Source organism: Mauremys mutica, chromosome 3 (genome assembly GCF_020497125.1).
Source record: "Mauremys mutica isolate MM-2020 ecotype Southern chromosome 3, ASM2049712v1, whole genome shotgun sequence".
Taxonomy (NCBI): domain Eukaryota; kingdom Metazoa; phylum Chordata; order Testudines; family Geoemydidae; genus Mauremys; species Mauremys mutica.
The window spans coordinates 12,308,654-12,332,533 of NC_059074.1; positions in this window are offsets into that span (position 1 = coordinate 12,308,654).

The window sequence follows — 23,880 nt, forward strand, 5'->3', positions numbered from 1 at the left end:
TTCTGATTGAGGTCCCCTTCAGTCCTATATTTCCATGATTCTAAAAGACTTTAAATAAAGAATCTCTCCTGACTTCAAAATTGACCTGTCTGCAACACAAACAGCCACACGGGGAAGGACACAGAGTCATATCAAGTTGGCCAAGGAACACAACACCGGGAGGGCAATGCGATGTGGCCTGTAGAAGTAAGTTGCTGACTGGAGCTAAACCAATAAATGTTCATTATATGTCCCAAGACATTTTGCACAAACCAATGTGGTCTAACGTGTGCTATGCAAACTGGGATGGCTCAAGATATTTTGTACAAAGATGATGGAATTTTCCAGAGACAAAGTTGCAACAATTCCAACGTTCAAATTGAAGTTGGACATTTCAAATCTTCACTAGAACCACGGGTCACTTTCTGATCAGCCCCCCTGCAGTTTTACCAAGTAGAAACCAAGCCTTCAGAGTCTGTACAAAACAGGCTGTTTTGGTCAAAGTGTCAGTCACTGAAGCAAAAATATCTGGCTGAGAGAGACAGCAAGTTGGGCTGTTATCATCTGGCTCCTGAGAGCCCCCCTCCAAGACTGGCAACTGCTAACGTCACATCATGAAGTCAGATAATCCCCCTAATAACTCTTCCTGTAAAGTACTATCTAGAGAGATGCCTCTGAGATCCAGAAAGGGAAGAATGCAGCTGTCATAACCCCTTGAGGCAATGAACTACCTGAATGATCTTTCCAACTATCTTCAGAAACCACTCAGGGCTCCAGGGAAGCTATGCTGAAGAACACGGTGTCCTGCCAGTTTTAATGGAGAAGTAACACTAATGCATGTGATTTCTTTATCCAAATAAAAATGTGGTAATTCTAAAAATATCAGAGTTAAAAGCAATTTACAGGATAATCCAGTTAACCAAATTCCCTTTATCCAGACATACTAGTTATCCAAAAGAACTGTGCGTCCCCCCTGTAGGGCTCAGTTTGTTAATCACCTGCTAATTAACTAACATTATGGCTGTGAGAACTTTGATTTGGGAAGCAGCAAAGAATCCTGTGGCACCTTATAGACTAACAGACGTTTTGCAGCATGAGCTTTCGTGGGTGAATACCCACTTCTTCGGATGCAAGTGACTGTTAGTCTTCGGAGGACTTGCATCCGAAGAAGTGGGTATTCACCCACGAAAGCTCATGCTGCAAAACGTCTGTTAGTCTATAGGGTGCCACAGGATTCTTTGCTGCTTCTACAGAACCAGACTAACACGGCTACCCCTCTGATCTTTGATTTGGGAGGATTTCTGGAATTAGAGATGCGGACAGCAAGAAAAGGGGTTGGAAATGAGGGAGAAGGTAGGGGAGGAGAGAAAAGATGGGACAAGGAAGAGAGTGAATAGGTGAGGGGGGAAAAGGTGTTAAGATGAAGACCGAAAAGAGAAGTGTTCAGGGAGAGAAAGGAGAGGAGGTGACAGGAGAGCAGGGCAGGAGGATGGAGAAGGAAGGCAGAGAGGAGGGTAAAGGAGGGAAAAGGAAAGAAGGAGGGAAGAGCACAGGGAATTTGGCGAGCTCTTTTAGTAACATCCCCCTCATGCTGACACACAGAGTATGTGTGTCTCTCACATCCCTCTCCCCACCAGGAGCCGACTGTGCACCTCACTCTATGGAGAATCCTGCATGTCACTCTGGAGGTCTTTGCTTCTATTTGGTGACCAAGACAGCTGTTGTCACACCTGTTCTCTGGTGCTTCAGTCTAGGACACTCTTACAGGTGATATATGTAAAACATGGTGCTGTTTTCCAGACACAGAGCAGCAATATTAATTGAACACTTCTGCCCTTTCTGTATCATTATTATGATTTTACCATCTCCATGGAGTAATGAGCCTGTACCAGTGTTAGAATCTCTTTTGTTCCTGAAATACTTAAATAAAACTCCTTGTTCTCCTTGGCCCTACCACCATGGAGTCTTCCCTGATCTCTTGAGCTTCACGTATATTGCTGCAGTTCATTACTTCTAATTTCTATTCATTGCTATCTACTTCTGCTCTTCCCCAATTTTTTTTTCCTAATTTTTGCCGTTATTTTCTTTGCAGACTGATACCGGCCTTTACAATCTGCACTCTGCACTCTCTTCTGGGGAATCTGCTGTATCGCAAGCACAGCCGGCTGCACTTTAGTGGCAATAAAACAAAGAAAATCATAGCAAGATTACAGCTTCTGCTTAGTTAAGGCTGTGATAAGATAAAATATTTTAGGGTCCATACACGAGAGGACCCCAACCCAAAAGGGGAAGCCTGGGGCCCCATTCCTAATCCATAAGGATCCCTCATTGTTGAACTCTTTGCATGTACCCTGAAGGCATGGACTTGAATGCGGGACCTGGCTGTAGGGCTGAGTCACTGAAGGGACAGATCATTGCAGGCAAAGGGGAGCACCTGGAAAGAAAAGAGCCTTCTGTTCTTCCTGACCATGAAGTGGTGCCGGGGTGAGTGTTCCCCTTCACAATCATCCATGTCTAAAGAGTACATATAAATAATAACCCCCCAATCTGTGTGGAATTTTTGAGGCATGGTCCTATGGCAGGGGTTAGTTTCAGGGAGTCTTTAGGGTGGCGCTGGATAAGGCTTTTGGTAGATCACTCAGGGTTTCGTCTTCATCATAGTTCTTAAGATCATCACATGCCTCCTGCCTTTCCCCACTCTTCTTTCCAGAGAGATTCCCAGCAGGTCTTACCAACTCCACTCGGACTGAGGAGAGCTGCCCTTCATACCCAGCAGGCTTTCTTAGCAGCCTAGAGTTCCCATGATTGCTGGACTACAAGTCCCAGAATTCAAGGGATTCCCCTGGGTTCACCCTAAAGGAGAGTTATGTCATGTCTATGTTGCTGCCTGCTGTCTCTGCCAGGGCCGGCTCTAGGTGTTTTGCTGCCCCAAGCAAAAATAATAATAATTGGCTATCCCTTCTACCCCCTTTTTTTGGCCTTTATACATGTTTGCACTTTGCAATGTTTGGGTTTTTTTTTGACTGTTTAAAATTTAAAAAAATGAAAACAGACAATTTGTAGTTAATGAAAAAAACCATTTCCTACTAGTGCACTCATTTAACTTTAAGCATTGAGAAATGTTTGAGAAATGCTTGTCTTGGTCTAATCGACTGTAAATAATTTACATTCTGAATCCTACTTTTCAGTATAAGTGAATCTGACTTTTCTCAAAGCTGTATGTGTGTTTGAAAGAACAATTTCCCCCATTTTCTAAATATATTCTCCTATTCAACCTTTTCTTTTTTTACCAAAGTGACAGAATCTGCCAACCCTATTGCTGTTCCAGTGCCACATTTCCATGCTATGCTAAGCCAGTCCTTCGGCAGGGAGTATTTCGTGTTAGTATGGCACAGGAACAAAGGTAAAGCACACACAAAATCTGCGGAGGTTCCTTTGCTCTGGCAGGAGAGGGAAAAAATAACTGTCAAATCTGGTTCCCAACTGAGATCAGACTGATTGATTGTAGTAACAAAGCCAAGTAAAGTTTAAAATGGATTTAAGGTTAACAGTGTGGCCTTGGAAAAGACCCTTTGAGCTTTTTGACGACAGTCTCTGGCTTTTGTCCTTTTGGGGCACAAGCTGAAAGTTACTTGTTATCTGTATTTATTTTCTGGAGCGCTGATCTCAGAGCAGAACTTTTTGAAGAATATATTGGCACATCTGTAAAAGAATTTACCATTTTTTGTTTAATCTTTAAAATGTTTCCATTTTGAAATAAGACTCCTTTTTCCATTTATATGTAAGTGTGATTTCCCCAAAGGATGGAGTATTTATTTGTTTTATTTGACCAAAGTTAAATATATATTGTCCTCTTTCAGGTAAGATCCTATTCATGTGCTGGAGCAGCTTATATGAAGGAAATATACTTATAAAGCATATAAAGAACACAGTAAAAGCATTTAACCATTGTACTGCTGTTATAGTACTTGCTATAGTAATGTTGAGAAATATATTGTGGTTTCTGAGCCTTTATTAGATATTTAAACATTCTTAATGGTCATCTCATTAAATATTTGTCCTGGGAATGATGTTGTTTTCACCTAAGAAGCAGAGCATAGAAAGTGTCTGCTTAGGGTCTGATCAGAGGCTCTCTAAAGACAATGGAAAGAGGGCTGCCGACTTCAGTGGGCTTGGGATCAGTCTCTTATAGTCCAACCTTGTTAACTAAATTAAAATCCAATAAGCCTGGTGATGAAATAGGCTCTGGGGAGCTTTCAGTCCATGCTGAGGCTCTCCCTCCCTCCCTCTCATTGCCCACTGAAGTGCTCCAGGGGGACTGTCTGGAGGGTTCCTCTAGGGAGCTGCCCACTGCCTGCTGATCGCGAGCTGCACTCAGCGTTGGCACTAAAGAGGCAGCATCAATGTGCTCGTCTTGCAAACCAACTGCAATAGGGCAAAGTTTTGGGGCAGGGTTGCGGGTGGGGGCGCCCTTTGCTAAACTCCCTGGAATCCCCGTGCAGCAATTTGGAAAGCGAGGTTAAAGCAGAGGAGGAGGAGTCTGACAGCGTGTGTGTGTTTCTCCCGGGCTGGCATCGCTGGCGTGGAGGACAGCTCTGCATCGCCAAGTCTAGCGAGTAGCTAGCGTGAGGAGGCGGCGGTAGAGGCTGTGCACAAGGCTGCTCAGCAGGGGCAATTATTGCTCCGGCAGTTTGGACAAAGACACACAATCCTAAGAGGGGAAAGGGTGGCGGATTTGGCAGCCCAGGAGCGGTGGCTGCGTTGCCTGCCCGGAGCCGGGCTCATGCGGGCTGAGCTGGTGGGCTCGGAGTGACAGGGATTTCCCTCCCCCTCCCTCCTGCGGGAGGCTGGAGCTGGGCAGAGGTGTCAGGCACCTGCCCGGGGGCGGGCTTGGCTCGAACGCTGGGGCCCCAGAGCCACTGGAGAGGGGATCCCTCGGATCCGCTTCTCAGCCAGGTTCCCCGCTCCAGCGGCCAGGGGCTGCTCCAGGGAGGGGACCTGCCTCCCCCTGCATGTGCCTGGATGGAGCTGGCGCAGCTTCCTGGGTCTAGCCGCCGCCTGCTCCCGCAGTGCACAAGCCTGGGCCTGGGCGCAGCCGCCAGACAGGAGCCGCCCATGGACATGGGCTTGTGCCAGGGCCGTGCTCGTGCAGCTGCCCGGCCTTAGCCCATGAGCCGAGCCGCTGCCCGGAACTAGACAGCCGCCTGCGCTTCCCATGTGCTCCAGCCTGCACCCGGGCGCCACCGCTGGCTGGGACTAGCTGCCTCCTGCCCCGGCGGATGCTGCCAGGGAGCGGGCGGAGCGCGCAGACGGGGAGGGGGCTGCCGCCGGAGCCAGAGTGCCTGTGTCCTCTGCGCTCACCTGCTTTACTGTCAGATGGTGATTGTGGCAGGGACCGTGATGCTGGCTTATTACTTCGAGGTCACGGACACCTTCACGGTTAACATGAAGGGCTTCTTCTGCCGCAGGGCTCCTACCCAGGGCCGGCTCTAGCTTGTCGCCCCTGGAAATGTGCTGCCCCAAGCGTGTGCTTGTCTTGCTGGTGCCTAGAGCCGGTCCTGGTTATTTGTCTCATATGGACATTGCCCGAACAGCATGTTCTTTCCTAGAAGCAGGATGGCATTTTTAAAATAAATATGCTGCTGACATTATGTTCCATGCTTGAGAATTACAAACCCCCATATTCTTACCTGTAGCTATCACTGCGTGTTTTCCTTCCATCATCGTAACAATCATTTACCTTTTGACCAGATTTTCAAACTGTATTCTAATGACTTAGGGCAGTGTTTCCCAAACTTGGGATGCTGTTTGTGTAGGGAAAGCCCCAGGTGGGGCGGGTGGGTTTGTTTACCTGCCACGTATGCCAGTGCAGCGGATCGCAACTCCCACTAGCTGCGGTTCGCTGCTCCAGGCCAATGGGAGCTGCCGGAAGCCGCATGGGTTGAGGGACGTATTCCTCTAGGAATTTACAAGATATTACCAGGGTGCTTATCTCTGATATACAGAGCAAGTTAGCCTTGCTGGTCCTTGAAAGGACGCAGATAAAGCCCTCTGATCAATGATAGGCCCACAAGCAGTAATTCTTCAAAAACAGAAATAATATTAATTTAGAAATGAGTGGGAGGATCTTTTAGCGGGGGTGGGGTCATATGCCACCACTTGCTTCAGGTTACATGTCAATCTCTGCCCCAGTATTTGCCCTAATTGGTCAAACTCCTCCTGGGGGAGGGCTATGGGTCACCCAACGGGCTAGAGATAGGCACAGAATCCAGGTTTCTTATATCCTAGTCCTGTGCTTTAGCCACCAGACTTCACAGTCTCCCCTGTTCATACATTATCCCGTTTCCTCACACAATGCCTTTCCCAGTAAAGAGGAGTCCCGCTAGGTCTGGTCCCTGAAACGTTCATCATAAGGGCTGTGAGGAAGACATGGGTACGTAGGGGCAGAGCTCAGGAAGCAGGCAGGAGGTATGTAGGGGCTGACAGGGATGTAGCTCAGGTTGCAGGCTGAGGTTGGGGGAGGCCTTTCCTAAATGGTGCCCCCGGGTAACAATATTTTGCTGCCGCAAAGACATGCAAAGCAGCTGTGAGCTCCATTGTTTCTCTCTCTCCATGGCAGGACCCCATGTGGCTGCCTCAGTTACACCCTCACTTGCAACTTTGATCAGGTTTCTAAGCCTGGGTCTCTGGGATTTGCGATGCCCTTCGGGCTTTTGCATGGGAGCCTGCTGCACAGGGCAAGGTCTGGACACTCAGTCACAAAAGTAACCTCATGATGGGGAGGATTGGGAGGCGAGGAGAGCAGAGGGAGGGTGGACATGCCATGGAGCACTGATGCGGGCATTACACACCATGAAGCCGAGCTGGGACTGAACTGATCTCCTCTGACAACACAAACCAAATGGCTTTTTCAAAGGACCAAGGGAAAGGTCACGATTTATCCACGTGAGCTCCCTGAAACATATAACTATGTATGTCCCCTGGTCTAAGAACACTCCTGGGTGGATTTCACATATGGCAGTGACCATTTATTTTATTTATATGTAGTTAAAATAAAAGAAGGAAGGGATTTTTATGGAAAAAAAATAGCAAAACAGCCCCTGTGTGCAATCAAAACACTCACAGGCATGTCTGCAATATACCACAACCAGCAGCTACTTTTATTAAAAAGAGAAGAACAAGCTATTAGGGGTGACACAAGGGCTCCCTTGTGGATTTTTTCCAGCTTGCGAGATTCTTGCAGCCCAGATGAAAAGCATTCAAGGGTTCTTAAGCAAGGCGTTGTCTATCAGATTCCCAGAGATCCTGCATTGACAATCTCTGCTGCCATCACTCACTCTGTTTACTGCAAAAAGGGAAGAAACTCTCACATTCTATGTTTATTGCCATTAAAACAAGGACAGTATAATGTTACATTTCAAATTCAAGATAGAGCAGGAATTTCCCCATGATTAAATAGTGTGTTCAGATGTAACTCCAACAGACCGTGCCCATTTCACTTGGGATTGAACCTGGAATTTCTAGAGTTTAATGTATGAGCCTCTACCATATGAGCTAAAAGCCAGTTTTCTTTTAGCTCAGGTTGTAGAACAGATTCAGTCTATCTATTATATTTAAACGTATACTGGCTGGCTTCTGAAGTAAAAATGCTGGACTTCTGAACATGGATCTTCCCACCCTTTGCCCCTAACTCTCCAGTCAAGGAGTCACTTTCTCATTTCCTTATAAAAATCCATCCTAATAACATTCTACACAGTTAAAGTGACAACAGCAACGACAAAAGTCCCTGGGTGATTAAATAAAGAACCCCGGCATATTACCGGAAAGTATAAAAGCGTCTAGAATATGATGTACAATATCATAGAAATGTTCATCAAACTTTCCATTGAGGGAATTAATCAAGATTGTGAATTTTAAAAATATTGACTATCTCTATGATAAAAAGAAAAATGAAACCAAAAATATGTAAGATGCAGAACAATGTGACTCACGTCCGTGTTTAGTTTTCCTTTCAAACACATTTTTGTCCATAACTAAAACTAAAACAATAAAAATTTAATTAGAGGATGAGTATGTTATTCTTAAAGAATGCCTGGACTATTCTGTCTGCCAGCTCACGTAAGCCTAAAGCCTGACCCTATTCAGATGGTACTTCCCTATCTGATGATAATCTCTGTACATATTCAGTGAAGCAGCCAGGTTTGTAGCAGTGCAGTTGCTACCACGGAGCTCCTCTCTTCACCTCTGCTACCTCAAAACTGCCTCTATGGTAATTTAGGCTTGGCCTACACTAGGAAATTTGGTTGGTGTCACTACGTAGCTCAGGAGTATGAAAAATACAAACCCCCAAGTGACACAATGAACAACCACTGGTGAAGACAGCGCTAGGTTGATGGGTGCATTCTCCCATTGACCAACTGCCGGGCAGCTGCATTGCCTACACTGATGGGAGAACCTCTCGCGTTTGTGCAGGTAATGTCTTCGCTCAAGCGCTTTGCCTCAGCTGCAGCAGTGTTGCTGTGCCACTGTAGCAGTTTGGGTGTAAAGAAGAAGCCCAAACTGTCTGGGAAAGCCTCTCACCCCTCCCAACTTCCTCTGTGAGTCCTGTCCCTGCTGTGACATTAATTTGAGCATGCTGGGCACCTTGAACAAGGATAAGGGGAAATCCAGCAGTTAAGAAGACGAGCACAAATAGAATTGACGACCAATAAGCAATGAGACCAAGTTAACTTAATTGTAGGAAACGTCATGTTTAAACCAGTAAAAAGAAATTCCGAGCAATGCTAGCACTGAAGTCACCCAGGTTTGTAACTTCTCTAGAATTCTAAAAGGAGAAATGCAAAGGCACCGAGTATGTACTGAGTTACCTGAAAGACTGAAAGTAGCATCAATCCTTAAAGGCACTAGTGCTTATTGAATTGTATTGCAGAGTGAGCATATCTGATAATTATCAGCGGGGTAGCTGTGTTAGTCTGGATCTGTAAAAGCAGCAAAGAATCCTTTGGTAACGTATAGACTAACAGACGTTTTGGAGCATGAGCTTTCGTGGGTGAATATCCACTTCCACGAAAGATCATGCTCCAAAACGTCTGTTAATCTATAAGGTGCCACAGGATTCTTTGCTGCTATATCTGATAATATACATGTATGACCCACTGATCAGTGTGTGTTATGAATTCCCCTCGATGGAAGCTGTGAGTTGGTTACAGGCTCCATCTAGAGACTGGCTCTTTTGTTCACTCTGAAGTCACTTGAGCATTTAGCTCTGGAGGGCTCTGCATCAAACCACAGAGTCTTGGTCCCATAAGGCAGGCAGCCTTCACATGTGTGCTGAAAAGTGCTTCTTTCCCACAAAAACACACAGGAGCAATTTTATCCTCAACACGGCTCCCCATGTTTGCAGCTTATGAAAATAGGATCCTTCTGTCAGTCACTGGAAGAGCGACATAACATTTCTGAAAGGCTTAAAAGTATAAGTGTCAATCAGAAGCCATGTTGCTAGTTATTCTAATTTTTCTGTGACAGATGTGATGATTTTATACTGGGAAACGACACACACCCCCTTAAACATAGCTCCATATTTGTACATGTTTCTTTTTGGTAAATTAAGCATTAATGTTGGAAAGAGCAGCCATTTTGATCTCATCGGTGCTGCACAATGATTCAAAGGAGACGCGTCCCCCATACTCTCTAATGGGAAATATACTTTACTCCTTCCCCGTTGTTTTCCATATTCTTAAATGAAACAACAAGGTGGACATACCCACAGACTGGCCACAGACACTGTCTGTATGACGCCATGTTGACAAACCAGAGGGGCTTCAAAATGGGTGGGGGAGAGTAACTGCAATACATGAGCAGTACATGGCTCACATGTAGCACTGAGCACTATGGAGACACTGGGCTGCTCTGGGTTGTGGACAGACCTTAGGCAGCCTGAGTAAAGCAGCTGTAAGGTTACTCTAACTCTAACATGTAAACCTCAGATAGTCCAGAATCAGGGCAGCACAGAATTTTCCTTTGTCCCATGTCAGGTTAGTGCCATGTGCTCTGATCCAGCAAGGTCATGAAACAGCAGCTATAGAAAGGAGAGACACAAATATTCTGTTTACCCAGTGATGTCTCCCTTGTGGCATCCTGAACTTACCCATCTAGTGCGACAGCAACTCTGCGGAGCATCACACCTTCCAATTGATCTGAAATTGCCGAAACAGTAAAGGCGGCAGAATCCCCCAGCACGTCTACAATCAAAGGGGCTATTGATGATCTGGGTGAATCCTGCACAAAGAAAAAGAGTTTTGATTTTCATTCACACATAAGTGTAAACAAGGGTGTTGATTGCAGCATGACAGGCATTTCCCATTAGCTGAATTTCCAATTCACTGAGACAAGACCACGTCAACTCAGTTATCTTCCTGTGCCCCCTTTCACTTGATCTTTGATAATATAGAAATGTCTGTAGTTCTGTGCCCATTCAACGGCTGCTCCTAAGAATTGAACAAAGTGATTTAATTGAGGAGATCTGCTGGTTTCCTAGTTGCACGCTTCAGAACTGTAGCACTGAGCATGGGAGTCCTTCACAGCCCCACAGCTGTACAGGATGGAAAGCAAGCAGCTGTCTGCATCACCAACTTCTAAGGGGCAATGGTTTTGCTGCCATGGTTTTGACTTGTTCTGATTCGAAACACTGATGTACAAGGCAGTATCATCAATGGTGATTGGCTGAGAAGGGTTAAACCAGCTCAGCACTGGGTTGGGTGACTGGAACTTTCAGAATGAGAAAGGTTTAAACCAGTTCCTTCCAGTCCGAATGCCTGATTTTCAGTGAGACTCGGCACAGACATTCTTGTGAAGATTCAGCACTTGGGAATACTAACTCAATCACCAATTGCCAATCTTAGACTTTCCAGACAGGCTGGTCCTTATGAGAATGTGGCCCAAATGTCCTTTAGGATATTAATATTAGACTATTTGAAACTAGATTTTAGCTGTGCTTTTCTTAAAGTATCCACTGTGACATTCTCCAGGGTAGAAACTGGATCACTGAACAGCCATATTCCCTGAGTTCTCCAACCTGTGATACCTCCTACACTGCTCCGCTGTGAAAGCAACCACTTCTGGTCCGGCTCATGCACAACCCGTAGCATGGAAAGTCACTCCCAGCTGAATTATAGGAAAAATTCCAGCAAGACACTCCTGAATTATTCTGCAGAGTGTCACCAGCCAATTGCGAGGTGCAAAATACAGAGTCACATCTTTTTTCAGAGTCACGGCTTCCCAGGATGGAGTCACTCATCCTATAACTGTGGCCAACCTTCTTTGTTCCTAGATCTATACATTTCGATTTAGCTGTATGATTGTTAACTTGTACCTAGTGTACCAAGTGATCCAAATCCCTCTCTATGAGTTCCTTGTCCCTTAATTTGTGTCACCTGCTAACTTTATAGGTGATGATTGTGTTGTTTTTTTTCAGGTCCTTTATAAAAAGTTTTACTAGTATGATGGCAAGAACCAATCCCCGTAGGACTCCATTAGGTAGAACCTTGGTGATAGTATTATAGGTCATAGTTCAGCCAAATCTGACTGGATCTTAATAGGTAAGTTAAAGACACCTTTCTCACCCCAGGACTATTCTCCAGTTACATGTGAAGTATCTGCTGAAAACCATACAATTTTGATACAGAATTTTTAGAAATCTTAATACAGAATCACTATTGTCCTTCTATATTTTCCCTTCATTTCATTAAGATCTTACCTGGAGAGCTTTGGAGCACCAGGAAAAAGAGAGCAAAGAGCAGGTAGAGAATCTTCATGGCTGAAGTTTGGCTGGGAGCTCAGTGTTGCTGGAGAGAAGACACTGAGAGATAGAGAGGAGATGGAGAGTCTCTATTTATGGGCTACAGGGGATTGTGAAATGCTGATCTGTTGAAATCTTTTTTGAAGCATGTCGCATTTACTAAGTTTGTGCTTCAACCTCTTTATAATTATCATCCTAATTATAATTTATACAGCGTCATAAATATTCCTGGAGAATTTCAGGAAAACACAGTAGTCAAGTTCCTGCCTTGTGGAAGTTACAATATGGGTATTTACAACTAGCAAACATCTACTGCCTGATCAAAAGCTCTCTAAAAAAATGAAAAGCCTCCCATTAAATTGAAATGAGAATCCTTTTGCAGAGAAGAATTTCAGAACACAACCATACCTTGGAAGCATTTATAGTAGGTCATGTGTATTTGTGTATTTGTTTTGTACAATATTTAATCAATATTTTACTTGTATTTAATGAAATTTACTAATTTCATGCTTTATAACCCATTCCAAATACTTTAAAAATCCTTTTTAAGAGAGATTTGTGCCAGGAATCCATGGATTTTTTTCTGTATATCTAAATTGAGGAATTTTACACCTAGCGATGGTGGAAAACTAAGAGGTTTCCCTGCCTTTTTTCCCTCATAACAATCATCAGCCTTAACGAGAACTATCTAAAGTAGAGACTAAAAATGTTGCTGCATCAAACATGGGGAAGCCAGTGGCATTTGCAGGTGCCAAGCACCTCTCAAGATTTGTCTCATTCTTTCAGGACAGAGAGAACAAGGGCTTCAACTGCAGGCAGGGGAAGGTAAGAACATTTCTAAGGGTTCTGTAGAGTTGTATGACACCTCCAAGTTCCCTGGGGGATTCATTCTAACCAGGGTTCAGAGCCTACAAAATACAACCCCCTGAAAAGCTTCACAGACCCCTTCACAGACCAACTGCCATTCACTTTCTTCCTCTTTCCCCCCATTTCCTCCCATTTGGAAGCACCAAATAGAAAAGTGGAGGGGAGTGAATGAAGAATGAGAATCCATGGGGAGGAGGACATCCACAGGGCAATAGGGAGCTGTGACAGGGCTGTGAGCTGTCCCTCTCTTCTCTCACTTAGTGCCCTCTATTTCAACTGTCTCTGTTGTTGGAAGGTGCTGGTCTTCTCACCTGCTACTTTCTCCACAGAGAAAGGTCAAGGGGCACTGGATGTTTCTCTGCTGAGGGGAGACATGAGGAGCAGGCAACTCACCCTGACTGCCACCTCACGCCTGTTATTTCCCTGCTATGTTCTTGCCAAATACAGAGAAACTAGATAAAAACAGGTAGAGCCACAACTGAGAATTACTTTATTTTTTCTTCTATGATTTATAAATATACTGTGGTTAAGGGTACAAACTGTGTGCTACTCTGAGAGTTTTAAAGACGGCATTTGATTCTATTGATCCAGACAACCTTTGTGCAAAATTGAGAATTATGAGTATGGATCTAAGACTTCTGAACATTTGGAGGCTCTTCACCAGAGCGATGTGGGTCGGGTAAAGCCAGGGTTGGAAGAATACCAGGGATGCCATCTAGCACCTCTTGTTATTAATTTACATACTAATGATGCAGTGGATGTTTAAAGGAAAATTAATTTTCGCCTCCACACATTAAAAGTAGACGTCTTTCAGTGGTTCTCTATGCTGCTGACATAGTTGTTTTATCACAAACTCCATGAGGCATCTTCTAGCTGTTATCTCAATTGTCCTCTTATTTAACTTCCAAGAGCTGGTTCTCATTTATAATGAGACCAAGTCATGATTTCTGGGAAGAAGCCTCTGCAAATTGAGCGGAAGATAGGAGGCCACCCTGTAGAACAATCTCTGCTTTGACTTATTGAGGGATGAAGTTTCATGATTCAGGCAGCTGGTCCCCTTTTCATAAAGACTTAAAACAACAGGCCCTTAGCTCTGCTCAATGGGTGCTGTGTTTTACCTGCTCATATGGTGGGAGCAGATTAGCCCCTGTGCTAAGAAATTTGAATTATTAAATAATATTGCAGATGCTCTAAGAGCATGTCTACATCATAATAGAGGAAAAACTGGGACTGGTCCATGGCAGCTGACTCAAGCTCATTGTGCTCTGCTGGTTTCATTGCTCTGTAGTCTTGTGGCTCCGGCTAGAGCCCAAGCTTTGGGACTGTCCCACCACACAGAGTCCTAGAGCCCAAGCTGTAGCCCCAGTCCAGACATCTATACAGCAGTGAAACAGCCCCACAGCCTGACGCCAGCCAGAGGTGTCATGTCGCTGTGCAGACATTCCCTCTGAGGTCAAATTTGGATCAGGGGATCAAATTTCAGCCTTAGAGATCAGCTATGCTGCTATAGCTCTTGCAGTGTAGACATACCGTAAGTATGGCAGCGTCTAGCCCTTAATACTCACAGCTCTGCTTCCCTGCCTCAAAAACTAACCGTTATCAGGGGTACAGTTGTTCTACCTCATTGACCCTACTTGGGCTCCCAGTGATCACTGACTCCATTACAGAAACAGCAACAAAGAATCCTGTGGCACCTTATAGACTAACAGACGTTCTGCAGCATGAGCTTTCGTGGGTGAATACCCACTTCTTCAGATGCAAGTCATTACAGAAGTCTTGGAAATTTCCTTCAGTTTCCCTGGCTGCAGCTGAGGCCCAGTCACTTCTCATTCTCTTTATCAGTGATCACTGATATACTGTACCAAGGCATTTGTTTGTAATAAGGAAGCTGCTACGCTCTGTTGATATATTGTGAAACCAATGAAAAGTGAAAACCTGTAAAGTGAAGCCCACTGAAAGCTTGTAATTGCTATTGGCTATTTCGCCTGATGATCCATTCGACTGGCATTTCTGAAGAGATCTCATAACACAGGGAGCCATCCTTGTAAGTAGCAGATGAAGTGTAGAGAATAACCAGGAAATGGTATAGAGAGGAGAGTTGTTTTCTTTTACTGTGCCATTTATGTTACCAGTATTATTAGTGAGTGAAATGACTTTATGTTGCAGTATGATGAGCTATTATCTATATCTAAATCTTTATCTGTATCTCTCTCTCTCACCAGTCCCTACCAGAGCCCACGAGACATATACCCCATCAATGATGATGCCAGGTTTACAATTACACTTTGAGACCTATCTGTTAGCCAGCTGTTAATCCATTTAATGTATGCCATGTTAGTTTTATATAATTTTTTAATCCAAATGTCATGTGGTACCAAGTTCAATGTCTTACAGAACACTAAGACTATTGTATCAACAATATTATCTTTATGACCCATACTGGTATTCTCATAAAAATATATATTAAGTTAGTTTGACAGGATTTTTTTCCATAAACCCATGCTGATTGGCATTAATTCTGTTACCTGCCTTCAATTCTGTAGTAATCCTGTCTGTAAAAACTACTCTTTTACCTTTCTTGCGATTGATGTCAGACTGATAAGCCGATAATAACCCAGGTGTTTACCACTCTTCTGCAACTTCCCCAGTGTTCAAGACTTATTGAAAACCAACATTAATGGTCTCAGCCAGCTTCACAGCCAGCTCTTTTAAAATACAGAACTTTCTCCTAAATGCTCTCAGTACTCAATGCTCTCAGATCCCCTGGGTAATGAAACTTCTTCAAACTGCAGCATTCTGTTGTAGACACCTTCAGATAGATTTTAATTTTTTATATAATTTCTAAAATGGACATTAGGCTACTACATCAAATCCTAGTTTAATCTTGTCTCTCTTCTATGGACTGCTAGGTATAAAGCAAACAGTATAGAAGAAACCGATAAAAGGTGAAGTTACTTCTCAAGCGAGTGAGAGTTTGTGGTTAGTTCCTCTAGCAACCGTTGCTGTTACTTAATCTAACTCCTCTGTGAGCCCCAGATGCAGCATCTGCTATTTGACATGTTTTAAGGGCTTAACCCTAAGTTCTGCAAAGGATTCTTGATCATCCCTGGACATAGATGACACTATTAAAAATACTAATAACATGGGACCAAACTCTATGTGTATGTGTCTGTGTGTCTGTGTATTACTTGTACACCTTTTTCATACAGTATTGATTAATATTTTTAGTGTATTTTTTTTATTTTTCCTATTTGTATGCATCCATCCCATTACAGAGATGTTTCAAATCCTTGAAAAATACCAGAATAACCTTCATAATAGTGAGGATACCGTGAGTCATGAATGTGTAACCCTTCTGCCAGGCCGAAACAATAGCAGCAAGGGCTGGGTTCAATACATATCGGTCCCTTCCCTACAATGTAATGCAAAACCAGCTCGAGCCCCCACCCAGTGACCTGGGAAAATCTTACACACACCCCTGAGTGCCTCAAAGAGGCAATACTTCCCCTCTCGCAAGCTCAGAGTCTTGGTGTAGCAGAAAAGATTTAATTACATGAGGTAAACAACAAGCATTAAATTGGGAAAATACCTCAGCTAGAGTTCATAGATCAAACCGTGAGCAAAGACCCACCCAAGGAAATTGGGCCGTGTCCTTCTCTCTGGTCTCTTGAGTCCAGCAACCCCCCAAATCACCCACAGTCCCAAAAGTCCCACAATCCAAAAGTCTCTGTCCCGGGTCAGGCAGCCCCAGAGTTCAAGAGTCTCTTTGCAGAGGTCCCCCTCCCCAGCCTCGGTAGAAAGGGGCACCTTACGTGGTTTGGGGCCAACTGCCCTGCCTCTTCATGGGGTTCTGCTTCCACTAGTCGTCCCCGCAACTGCTCAGCTCCGCTTGCTCCGTGGGCTGCTCCACCCGTCCCACAGCTGCTCCGCTCTACCAGCTGCTCTGGTCCACCAGCTGTCCTGTGAGCCGCTCCAGCCGTCCTCGGAAACTGCTCGCTCCACTCTGCCAGCTGCTCTGCTCCACAGTATAGCTTCAGGCTCCCCCACTGGTTAGCACAGTACTCAGTGCTCTTAGCTCAGCGATTCCAGTGATTTCAGCTCTTAGTGATTTCAGCTTTTAGTGATTTCAACTCACAGTAGGGGAGCCCAGTGCCAGTGCACTACTGGTCCAAAGTGAGTCCAGCTCAGTAACCTGTATCTAGATTCTTAAGGGAATCAAAAATTAACTCTGACATTCCACAGTGGAGAGAGGCATAGGCAAAACTGGGGCCTCTGGCTCACACAAGGAGCCTGCACCACAAGTACAGATGCCTGTCCCCAGCATCTCTCAATTCACTGGGTTTTGGAACCCATGTCCCTTGTCTAGCAAGTACTATTTAATGTAGGTTGAGTCATTTCTGTCATAAAGCAGTCTCATAGTTCCTCAGTCACATAATTAAGGTAACAGCACTTTTTTTTCCTTCCTGCCCCAATAACAAAGAAATTGGGGATTCCACAGTGTGAAAATAACCATCCCATGCTGCCGTGTGTTATGCTAAGTGGAGTGGGTTTACCAATGCAAATGCACATTCCTAAAATTCCTTTGCCCACTCCTCATAATGTACCACCAGATGTCAGGGTAGATCTCATCCTGACTCTGCTTACAAATGTATGAATGTGGGTGGATGCATCATGTGATGTATAAGAATTGAATATTATCCTTTTAAACTGTTGGGATCCTTCCAGTCGGCTTCCGTGTTTCCTACTCATGTAGCCATCAAAATTGTTTGAGCAGAAGTCTCCATGGGAAGCCAGGCCTCGTATTATTGTACCCAGTAATAAACACAGTTCCGTTGAATGCAGCGGGGCCTGCCTGGTTTTCCTGTAGCCTTTTTGTGTCATTGAGAGCAAGGGCACAAGAGTTTCATTTAAAATGACTTTGACAGTCTTTGCCATGACAAAGCCGGGATCTGAACATGACCATAGTTGATGGAGATCCCAGCTGATCAGCAGAGCTGGCTCCAGCAGAGCTCAGTCTTCAGGTAGACTCCTGTCCCTCCCCCTGAAGATCTGTTAGTCTGTGGATTGGGAGGGCAGCACCCTGCTTGTGAGCCTGCTGAAGAGAGGAGATGGGGGCAGCCAAGCAGCCTGCAGAAAGAAGGGAGGGAGAGGCCATTGGTGCCCCTCTGAAAACACCCTTGAGGTGTGAGGCAGGGGAGATTTGAGGTTTGGGGATTGGGAGTTAGAAGAACCTGAGGTGGGTTGAAGGAGAAGAAGGAGGGGGTGTGATGAAGAGGAAAGGGACATGTGTAGGGATCAGGGGGGTCAGAGGCGTATGGTGTGGAAATTAGAGGGGATAGAGTTATATGGGGGGATCTGGGTAACTGGGACATGTGGGGTGGGACTGGGGGGACTCAGAGGCACACAGAAGGGATTTGGGGGGCACCAAACTGACCTGAGCCCTTGTTTGGGGAATATACTGGAGAGCCGGGGCTTGGAGTGTGTGGGGGGGCGGAAATAGGAGCCAGGCATTAGAATTGGGAGATCAGATAGCGATGGGAGCTGTTTGCATAAGGACTAGGTCTGTGCCATTTCCCGTGTAGGCAGAGAAGAGAAACGGGAGATAGGAGGTGGTGAAGGGGATGGGCCTGGTGGGTTTACTGGGAAGGAGGGGACACCCTCAGAAAACATGGGAACCCCTTTATTTCCCTTTGGCTTGGCAATAGGAGAACCTGTTGCAGAGTGTCTGGCATTGGAAAGGAGATCTGGGTGCTGTAGCGTTCCCAGGTGGGGTTACATAAAGGCTTTTTTTGGAAGGAATAAGTCCCAGGTGTTGAGGGGGTGGAAAAGGGCAGAGCTAGGATGTAGCCACTCTAGGGAGAGTGGTGCCCTCAGAGCTGTCTGGATACCAGTGTGGAAGAGAAGGGGGAGGACTGTGTGGTGGAGGTGCTGACAGCAAAGCAATGAGCAGTACTGAGGGGGCATACAGTGCAGAGGGCCCAGAGCAGACACCCCTTGGTGTTTTCCTTTAGTTCTTCATTGTAATAATAAGACTGGAAATCTGGCTGCCATGTGCGGTACATGGAAAACTGTGTTAAAATACAAATTAACACGTCTGGAAGGGGTATCCTGATCCCTCTTGCAGCCTATGGGGCTTTGAGGGAACTGTGCAAGCTGTGTTGTTGGCAGTCAATCTTCAGAGAAAAAGCCTAAAGTAAGGTGGAGTGAATTGATCGTCTTTGTTTTAGAGAGGAGCCTGCTTTGTTCTATCAGCTTTGGCGTTCTTTTGTGGTATTGTTCTGAATTCTAAGTAGTAGCGTTACATTGCAATCTTCCAGCAAGATAATTTTGTTTTATCTCTTTTCCATTTGTATGCCATGAAAATAGTACCATGGAGCAATGAGATGGGGTTATACATCAAGCTGTGAAAGAACCCGCTTCTGTTAAAAACAACAAATGCAATGGATTAGTAGCAGTGGTACAAAATAAATACTGATCTGTCCATGTGGGCATGTAGAAATACAAACTGTTGTATTGACCATGGTGGCTCAATCACTCATTCAAGAGGGATTCATGTTTTTATTATTTAATGTGCTTTCATTTGGGGGTGAGGGATAGCTCAGTGGTTTGAGCATTGGCCTGCTAAATCCAGGGTTGTGAGGTCAATCCTTCAGGGGGCCACTTAAGTATCTGGGGCAAAAATTGGTCTTGCTAGTGGAGGCTGGACTCCATGACCTTTCAAGGTCCTTTCCAGCTCTAGGAGATTGATATACCTCCTTTTATTACCTATTAACTTCATTTAAAAATATGGATTTCCAATCAGAAGGACAATCCACCCCTTCCACCATGACAAATGTGCACTTCTTAGTTTTGTGTTTTCACAACAACTTGATTTTATTATAAGTGGGGGAATCAATCTGTTTCTGGATGAATAAAGTCTCCTGTTTGGATTTCCCCAGATCAGAAGGTACTTTCCAGCCCCAGTAATGGTGTTTCATCAGAAATTTTCTGCCCATCTCTAATAAGCACCTTTTCCCCAGTATAATTCTAGCCCCACTATAGGGCTACACTGCTTTACTTTATGGTAATTAGAGCAACTTAGTTCGAGCAGTAAAATGTCTCTGTGCTTATATAATTTGCACGTGAGCTGAGAGGGGTTTCAAGCACTTTGGAGCATGGGTAGGAATATAAAAAGACCTTGCTAAAATGAAGAATTGCTCTGAATAAAATATAATGGAATTCAATGAAGCACTTTTCTTAGGAAGCCAAATTAAATGCACACCTGTAAAATGAGGCTAGATGGTTGAACTGCTGAAAAGGATCTAGAGGGTATAGGGGAGTCGACAATGTGATGCAGTTGTAAAAAGGGTAAATAGAACTCTGCAGTATATTAACACAAGTATTGTACTTAAGACATGGGAGGTAATTGTCCTGCCCTTCCCAGCATTAGCGAGGCCACATCTGGAGTGCTGCATCTGACTCTGGGTGCCACAGTTAAAGAAGGATGTGGCCAAATTGGATAGAATCCACAGGAGAGCATCAAAAAAGGATCAAAGGTTTAGAAAACCGGACCTGGGAAGAGAGGTGAGGATACCTGGGCATGTTTAGACTTTTGGAAAGAAGACTGAGGAGGAGGAACCTAATGACAGTCTTCAAATATGTAAAGGGCTGTTATAAAGAGGACGGTGATCAACTGTTTTTTAGCTCCACTGAAGGTAGGACAAGAAGTAATGGGCTTAATTTTCAGCAAGGGGGGTTTAGGGGAGATATTAGGAAAACTCTCAAACTAAATTAAACTCCAGAATAGGCTTCAAAGGGTGGCTGTGGAATCCCCATCATTAGAGATTTTTAAGAACAGGTGGGGCAAACACAGAGGCGTATTGTTTGATCAAACAACAGAAGATGGGTAGGCGAACAAGAAGTGGCCCGCAGAAGTAAGTTGCTGACTGGAGCTAAACCAATAAATGTTTGAGGAGGGTAACAACTGTTGTCACACCTGTTCTATCGTGCTTCAGTCTAGGACTCTCTTACAGGTGATATGTGTACAACATCGTGCTTCTTTCCAGATACAGAGCAGCAATATTAATTGAACATTTTTGCCCTTTCTGTTTCATTATTATGATTTTACCATCTCCATGGAGTAATGGGCCTGTACCAGTGTTAGAATCTCTTTTGTTCCTGAAATACTTAAATAAAACTCCTTGTTCTCCTTGGCCCTACCACCAGGGAGTCTTCCCGGATCTCTTGAGCTTCACTTATATTGCTGCAGTTCATTACTTCTGCTCTTCCCCAATTTTTTTCCCCTAATTTTTGCCATTATTTTCTTTGCAGACTGATACCGGGGAGACAAACACACTGCACTCTCTTCTGGGGAATCTGCTCCATCAGAAGCACATGCGGCTGCACTTTAGTGGTAATAAAACAAAGAAAATCATAGCCCGATTGCAGCTTCTGCCTAGTAAAGGCTGTGATAAGATAAAATATTTTAGGGTCCAGACACGAGGGACCCCAACCCAAAAGGGGAAGCTTGGGACTCCATGCTTAATCCCTAAGGATACCCCATTGTTGAACTCTTTGCATGTACCCTGAAGGCATGGACTTGAATGTGGGACCGGGCTGTAGGGCTGAGTCACTGAAGGGACAGATCATTGCAGGGAAAGGGGAGCACCTGGAAAGAAAAGAGCCTGCTGTACCTCCTGGCCATGAGGTGGTGCCTGGGTGAGTGTTCCTTCACAATCCTCCATGTCTAAAGAGTACATTTAAATAATAACCGCCCAATCTGTGTGGAATTTTTGAGGCATGGTCCTATGGCAGGGGTTAGTTTCAGGCAGTCTTTAGGGTGGTGCTGGGTAAGATTTTTGGTAGATCACTCAGGGTTTCGTCTTCATCATAGTTCTTCAGATCATCACATCCCTCCTGCCTTTCCCTTCTCTCCTTTCCAGAGAGATTCTCAGCAGGTCCTACCAACTCCACTCGGACTGAGGAGAGCTGCCCTTCATACCCAGCAGGCTTTCTTAGCAGCCTAGACTTCCCATGATTGCTGGACTACAAGTCCCAGAATTCAAGGGATTCCCCTGGGGTTCACCCTAAAGGAGGGTAATGTTATGTCTTTGTTGCTGCCTGCTGTCTCTGCCAGGGCCGGCTCCAAGTTTTTTGCTGCCCCAAGCAAAAAAAAATTTGGTTGCCCCCACCCCCTTTTTTTTGGCCTTTATACATGTTTGCACTTTGCAATGTTTTTGTTTTGTTTTTGTTTTTTGACTGCTTAAAATTAAAAAAAATAAAAACAGACAATTTGTAGTTAATGAAAAAAAAACAATTTCCTATTAGTGCACTCATTTAACTTTAAGCATTGAGAATTGTTTGAGAAAAGCTTGTCTTGGTCTTGTGGAAGCCAGTAAATAATTAACAAGGTTTTGAAGAGATCTTAATGAATGTTAGTTAGCATGAGTTAGGTTAACTGTGACCCTGGTTACGTGAGGAAGCAAGATAATGTAAGACAGAGTGAATTGTGTGAAAGTTATTACGACCTTGCAATGTGCAGTCTTGCAGTCTTGTTTTTCTAGTGAGATAGCAGGAAAGCTTATGTATAAACAAAATGTATTTGTTGCTTTTTACTGTCTGTATTATTGCTAGAAATTGTCTGTAAAAGGTATAAAGGCTTGCTGTGATTGTTTACCAGTTGAGAGACCTGTCCAGTACCCTGTGTCCTATGGCACTCTCTCCCTCCATGGTAATTACTGGAGAAATAATAAAGTATTTGATTTTGCTGCATCCAAACAAAAAGTGAGAACTGAGTTTTTCTTCGACAATTTGGGGGCTCGTCCGGGATGGCAACGCCCACGGACCCACAGACAACTACTACGGATCATTCCCCTTCGAACCCCATGGCGCCACATGAGAGGTATGAGACCTTTTGAAATCTCTATTGGGGTATCGGAGGAGGACTGTCCGTGAGGACGTCTGTCTCTCTGTTGGGCTCACGCCATCTGAACTTATTGACTGTGCAGCAGGATCAGATGCAAAGTGGTATTGGGGAGAGGCCCCAATAAGGTTAGTTTATAGCAGTACTGGGAACTGCTGAGTTGGCCAAGGAAATGCATAAGGTAATGCATAGGTAAATGCATTAGAATGCACCGGTGCTGAGGGGTTTTTACCGCCTCAAGAGGGGTTGTCATACCGCCTCATGGTATTGGTCCGGACCAGGTAAAGATGCATCATGGTTTAAAAAAAAAAAAAAAAAAAAAAAAAGATAAAAAGGTTGAAAAAGGGTTAAAAAGAAAAAGGAAGAAAAAGAGGCCTTGGGGTGTGTGTGTGTACACCAGTGTGAGTGGCTGTTACCGGGCTAGCCCGGTAACTAGTGGATCTTTAGGAGAGCCGACCCACGGTGGGCTGACTCAGCCTGGCATAGTCCGGCGAGGAAGCTGCCTGGGTCTAGGAGTGTGTAAACCCATCTTCCCTCCCCTTTCCTTGTGAGTCTCTCCTGTGTGAGTGGAAAATGGGTAAGGGACTGTCTAAATATTCCACCTCACCCCCTAAGGGTGCCCCAGCATATTACATGTACGTACATTATGGTCCTAAAACCTGCAGGTATTTAAATGATTGGAATCTGTATACGCGTGAAAATTCATTTAAACAATGCCCATTAGAAGGTACCTTCAATCTAGATAAGATCATATATCTCAGTGGAGCTTTAATCACAAAGAAAAACCTCTGTTACAGTGTGAGCAATTTGTCTAGGAACGAGTTAATTTGAAATTCGGCTTAGCCCTGAGATAAGGGAGAAGTTGTTTTGTCTTCAAGGTCATGAATTAGTGAGGACTATGCTAAGTGCTAAGGAAAACTGTTTCAGCCCCAGCTGCTTGTGGAAAATAGAGACAGGCAGTACAAGTTACAGAATTGGAATTATATTTGCAAAGCTTAACTTCCCAGTGAGACATGTGTGAGTATTAAAGTGGTTTAAGGCTTGGGGCATTCATATTTTTCCCGAGTGATGTGGGAGCATTCCCAACACTCTCCATTGTTGTTTTATTATTTTTAATGAAGCTTTAAAATTTGGATATATGGTGTGATTTCTCTATCTACCCCCCCCAGTCCTGCAATGTCAGTTTGATCACCTGACATAAGGGATAATTGGTAACAGAAATTTGTCACAGTTTGGTGAGCAATAGAGAATTGGGAAGCACTGTAGAATTTACACCATCTATCTGTTTTACCCTTGTTAGTTTATGTTTGCTTTGTTTGGTACTGTTGGTGTTTTG